This window comes from Ananas comosus, linkage group 15, assembly GCF_001540865.1.
Source record: "Ananas comosus cultivar F153 linkage group 15, ASM154086v1, whole genome shotgun sequence".
Taxonomy (NCBI): Eukaryota; Viridiplantae; Streptophyta; class Magnoliopsida; order Poales; family Bromeliaceae; genus Ananas; species Ananas comosus.
Genome location: NC_033635.1, coordinates 5,808,150 through 5,814,650, shown reverse-complemented (window position 1 = coordinate 5,814,650; position 6,501 = coordinate 5,808,150).

The following is a 6,501-nucleotide window of genomic DNA, read 5'->3' as shown; positions in this document are numbered from 1 at the left end:
ATTAACTTATATGAATCCCTAATATGTTTTGCCACGTGGTAAGTTGTCCTTCACCCTCACCATCATTTGATCATTTTCATTTCCTTCATCAAACTTTCAATTAATAATTTAATTAATACATCTGAACATTTTCATTACTAAACTTTCGCTGGCAATCTATTAACTTATATGAATCCCTAATATTTTTTGCCACGTAGTAAGTTGTCCTTCACCTTCACCATCATTTAACCATTTTCACTTCCTTCATTAAACTTTTAATTAATAATTTAATTAATACATTTAAACATTTTCATTACCAAACTTCTAATGGCAAGTTGCCTTTCACCCTCACCAGTATTTGACCATTTCTTTTTTCTTTATCAAATTTTCAATTAATATATTTAATTAATATATCTAAACATTCCCACTACCAAACTTTTTCTCCACCAGATTTTTCATCTCCACTTAATTCGTCAATTCTTTCTCCCTTTTCCCATACACCGTCTTCTCCCTCCCTCTCTCACTAATGCGCGCCCATCTCCCCCCTCCGTCACAATCGAAGGGATCATCGTTATTTTCACTATCACCATCGCCGGAGAAGGCGTCGTCGATTCCATCCCCACTGCCAACAGTGAGGGACTTTTCGTGACTATGGCAAGTGAGTACACAAAAGAATATTTGATGTGTTGAAACTTTATTAAAAATTAATATTTTACCTTCTGTCATGATTTTAATTTTTATACCCGGATTGTAGACGACGATTCTTACTCGTGGTTCGTCCTCATTAGCAATCTACAAGAGAGCGGAATGTTTCGAGTCTAAGAGTTGTCACAAAAAAATGGATTAAGGTTAAACCGGTACTCCCATATGTTACATATTTATATATAACCTAATATAAGGATGTTAAATCACATCCGTCCATCAAGGACATGTTCATATACATCCTAACCATTAGATCTACCATATCTCTGTAGATCGACTTGAATAAACCGACTGTATCTTTATAAATCGCCTTGAATAAATCACATGAGCTACATCCGACATTCTCCCACTTGGCCTATTGATATATTCATACTATATAGGCGATACAAAACTTTATTAGATACCAACCAAATTATATAGTTGAAATCTCCCACTCAACCAAGAATTACAATACTTTGATTACAGCGGTTATGTCCCAAAAGATGAACACTTCCTTCCATGTATCAAAAGCACGTATTCTTTAATCAAATAACTGTATAAGTTACAACCGTATGAACTTATTATAAGTTCAACTTAGAGTCCCACTTTAGTACACAATAATACTTTAATATACAAAAGATAACTTTATGCGCATATGTACAAAAATCAAAATATATTCTTACTCAAATAAGAATAATCTTTAAAATCTTTATACAAGAAGAAAATATTTAAACTGTAAATGGACTCAAGATACCCATATGATGAATATGATCCTTGAACTTGTTTGCCGGTAATGCTTTAGTCGTAGGATCAGCAATCATCATCTTGGTCCCAATTAGGGCTGGCAAATGAGCAAGCCGGCTCGTGTTCGACTCGCGTTCGACTCAATATTTGGCTCGCTCGAGCTCGACCTGAAATTAAATGAGCCGAGCTTGAACAAAAAAAAAGCTCGAAATTCATTTCAAGCCGAGCTTGAGTATTACTTGGCTCGTTCGAATTAGGCTCGAAAAGCTCGAAAAGCCCAAATATATATATATATATATATACTATGCTATCGAAAGTATAGAGGATCTGGTGTTTTCGATTTTTTGATTTTTAGATCAACTCCTTTAATCATTTCTTATTTTTTGGATTAATATTATTATTACCTTGCAAGAACCACTCAATCCTAGGAGTATTATTTAATCCTATGGGGGGATCACAATCATCCCAACCATACAATTTTTAATCAAAGGGTCAAAAATTCGAAAATATCAAATCCTTTATATTTTCAATAGCATAGTAGTTCTACATTATATATATATATATATATATAAAAATATATATAAATATAATATATTTTAATTATATATAGGTTGATGAATAATCTGAGTTTATGTTAAAATTGGGTAATGTTGTTGGTCCATAAAAACAAAACCTAATATACAAAAAAAGAGCGAAATTTCACCAAATTTATACATTTTCTCTTTCTTTCTTTCTTTTACAGAGCTTCAAATTTTCAATACTGTTTCTCTCTTTCTCTTTTTCTGTCTCTCACCCTAAGTGGCCAAGCCGGAAGCCCTCCAAGTTACCAAGTAACAGCATATGCCCGCCGTTGCCTACCTTGCTATTAATTGTATACTTGAGAAAATATACAGAATATTTTTAAAGTAAAAAATTATTATTCATATAAAATTTTAATTTTAGTTATATATGATTGGATAGTTTAATCCAATATTTATCTATATAATTTATTTATTTTTGACTGCATAAATGAAAATGAATAATATGGAGATTGAAGGCGGAAGAAAAGACATGTGAAGCTGAAAAGATTAGGGCTCGAGCTCGCTCGACTCGAAATTAGGCTCGCTCGAGCTCGGCTCGAATTAATTTCAATCCAAGCTTGAGCTTAAATTTAGGCTCGAAATTAATTTCAAGCCGAATTTGAGCTGAGGTAAGCTCACTCGAGCTCGGCTCGTTTCTACCCCTAGTCCCAATGTGTTAGATATCTATCTTATTCTTGTCGTATTCTTTCACAGCAAGATACTTTATATCGATATGTTTGCTGCGATATGTAATTCGACTATTCTTGGTAAAGAATACCGCAGCAGAGTTATCGCAATAAATTTTAATTGGCCTTGAGCTAGAGTTGACAATTCTTAAATCTGAGATAAAATTTTTTAGCCATAAAGCATGTGACGAAGTCTACTCTGCCTCCATAGTGGATGTAGCAACTGTATATTGCTTAATCGGTCTAGGTCAAAGTATCCTCTTTGTACAAACAAAACTATTTATTATTTTGGAGAGTATTCGGATGTAAACTTTAAAGTGTTGCAACTCTAATAAAGTTTAAAGTCGTAATGATCTAATTTAGAACCAGTATTCTGATGTTGTATTGTACTCATGGCATGATATAGAGGTATGTTTCTGCTTCGTGTGGATAGAAAAAATATTGTCCGTTTGGTGGGTGTATTGTACTTGCCTAAACGGATCCCTATGACGGAACTCAGGGCATGACATAAATATAACCCTCATAAGTTTTTCAACAGAATTTAAAATTTTAAATCTAATTAAATTTGAAAAATAAATTAAATTTTAAATAAATCAACTATAATTTTTATTACTTTTCTGCCAAATTAGATGATTATTATATAGCTTAGTACAAGTTAAGATTTTGGCTTCTCGAGCTGAACTTGTTTCTCCGGCCACCGCCGTCGCCGGCTAGTGCAAGCCCCGGCATCCCCACCTCTAGATCATCCTCCCCCAACCTTCTTTTGGACCAGCTTACCCCCTGGGTGTAGCTTTTGCTGTTGCTGGCCATCCGGTGCCTCCGACAACCCCCCATTGGTGAGCACGACTCCTTTCGACGTTGGTGCTGGTCCGTGCTTCCCTGTGATTCAGGTAACAACGCCCGAATCTCTATTTCTTAGTGCCCACCTAGTACTCAATGAATTGACTATTCTTCTTTTGGCTTTTTCGGGCAATCCGGTGGTCGAAACTTGGGTTTCTTGGGAGCACGGGATCAATGGGCATTCATCTATGTGGTGCTCACCTTGCTAGTATGATACGGATGCTCGATGGGATTGTGAAGATATCGGATACTAATTTTGGCTCCGCGCGGCCTATTCTTGCTCTTTAGTGATCGGGGGACATCGTGGTGACTCCAATGCTAGTTCGTGGCACCCAGGGGCACATTATCGATCCCTGTGCACTTCCGATTCACTTTCGGATCTTCGAAGTTCGGTAATTACTCGTAAATCCCTTTACATTTGCTATATTGGATGATATATGTGCGTATGTGGTATATGTAGAGTATTGCGGCACTTTTAGTGCCATAGGTGGTGTTGAGCAGCAATGTTTGGCAGTATTAGATGTTTGGACTTATTGTCCGAGGTTTGGAAACATTTGTGGCCGATTTGGTGCGAAACAGCACAAAATCGGGCCGGAATCAGATTGGTAATGCGACTTTCGGTTTCGTTATCACAAAATCGATGTCTGTTGCTATTCGGAATGTGTGTTGAGCCTTGGTAGCTGGTCTAGATTCATGTTTTTGTACCCCTTGTGCAGCAAGAGCATTGTGGGTGGTCCGAATACCGAAATAGATATCGTCGGACCCACTTTGAGCTACTTTTGGAGCTACGACTCCCGTTTCGATGCATTTCATTTGTGGCTATTCCAAAACCTAAATAAGGTGTTTGGGGATAGCGGGTGTAATTTAAGGATGTATAGTGTGAGCCGGAACACTTCACGAGTTGAAGTGGCACACCAATGGGTTTATACGGAAGTCGACGTATTCGGGGAATCGGCAAAATGTCTGATGTTCCGTTCATGCTGTGGCACATTATGGGTGACTTCATGTCACCAATTTATGATGTGACATGTTGTGAGTGCCTTAGAGCTAATTACACAACTCATATATGGTGAGACACCAAAGTGGTGTTCGGATCATCGGAACGACACATATAGGTTCGGTTGTAGCCTTGTGCGGCAGTTGTCGTTCGGTTTGGCGAGCACCTAGTATGCGGTCGTTTCATCGCCTAAAGCGGTGAATCTTGAGATTGTGGTCGTGATGTGGTGATTCCTTGCTAAGTCGGTTTGGTTTGGGCTTAGTTATGTATGCCGGTTTATGGAACTGACTTTTTGGTCACATTACGATACACACAAGTATAGGTGGAATGTGTCAGGTTAGTATAGATGACACGCAGGATGTTAATGATGGTTTTGTTGGTATTTTCTAGGTACAGGTGACTTCTAGAATCATCGTTCAAGTCAAGGATTTAGGTACTTGGTGAGGTGGGCTGTTCCATTTCGATGTCGGTAAAGTTGTATTTTACTTGATTTTTATTTCTGCTTAATCTATTCCATATATTGTTTGAGTAGGACAACTTCCCCTAAGTTCACATCTATACATGCTTTTACTCTACATGTCTATTGATTGTTATGTTGATTATCGTATGGATTTATAGACTCTTGATTGAGCTCTCTCCTATCTCGTGTGTGACATATAGAGTAGATAATGATCTAGTGGAATATCCACTTGTGTATGATTGGCTCTGATAGATTGATGTACAACACCCTTTGAACTTCCGAGCTTTGTCAAAGAACCTCACAAACTCTCAGTTTTGGTATTAGACTCCTCAAATTTTATCAAATAATTTTGTTAATTTTTTTTCCTTTAAGCAAAGTTATTAATTAAATAACTATGTTGGTAAAATATTATATAAATGGTCCGGTTCTTCTCTTCTTACCAATGAAAATAAAGTGTTATAATTGAATGATAGGGTGAATCCATCTACAATTTTTATTACCTTTTTTAAGTGTTAAAAATCGAAAAGACACATTTTATTGCATTTCTAAAGCTCAATCAAATTACATGCATGGAAGAGGCATTTGTCAAGAATGACAATTTAATTAGTAACTTTTCTTAAAAAAAAAAGATGACTACTAAACTATTTTATAAAATTTAGAAATATCTTATTGTTAGAATTCAAAGCCAAGAAAACTATTTTTCAAAATCCTAAAGTTTGTAAGGTATTTTTTTATTTATTCCATATCTGCTATACATTGATGAGTTTTTTTTTTTTTTTTTTTAAAGATTACCGACTGTTTCTAGCGCAAGTGGCAAATGATGAAATAAAAAAAGCGGATAACATGCTACCTTTCTCTCTCTCTTAAAAAAAAAAAGTTTTGGCTTGATGTAAGAGCCACCAGTGACCGATAGTTCCATTTAATATTTCATATTTTTTCTAGTTGAAACGAAAATTTTCGATTCCATGAGTTTAGAAATCGAACCAAACCAAACTGCTACATCAACCAAACCGAACCAACGCAAAACTAATTTCATTTGGTTTGGAGATTTTGATTTTTTCTTTTTCTTTTTGCACTAGATTTTAAATTTGATTTGGATTTTTTTTTTTTATTTTTTGCTGGGGGAGCCCTATATACTGTATGATAATTATTTATCGATACATATCGATTAATTATCATATATCATATATATTAATTAAATCAAAATTTGCTTATTACCTATAATAAATATATTTATATATCAAATAATATTTGCATTGGAAAAAATATAAAATAACATTAAATATATGTTGTACATATATAAAAAAATAAAATATTTATTTATATAATTTACTATCCAATTTTCAATTTTGGTTCTGTTTTATTTTTTTTTTTTTTCAACCAAACCGAAACCAAAACTAAGACCTAAAATATATAATTTTAAAATTAAACCAGAACAAAAAATTAAATAAACTTTAAATCCTCTCTCTCAGTTGTACACCGAATCCCCCGCACAATCACAATTCCATCAACTCGTGAACACCGCTTCGATCGACGGCTCTGATCAACGTGAAT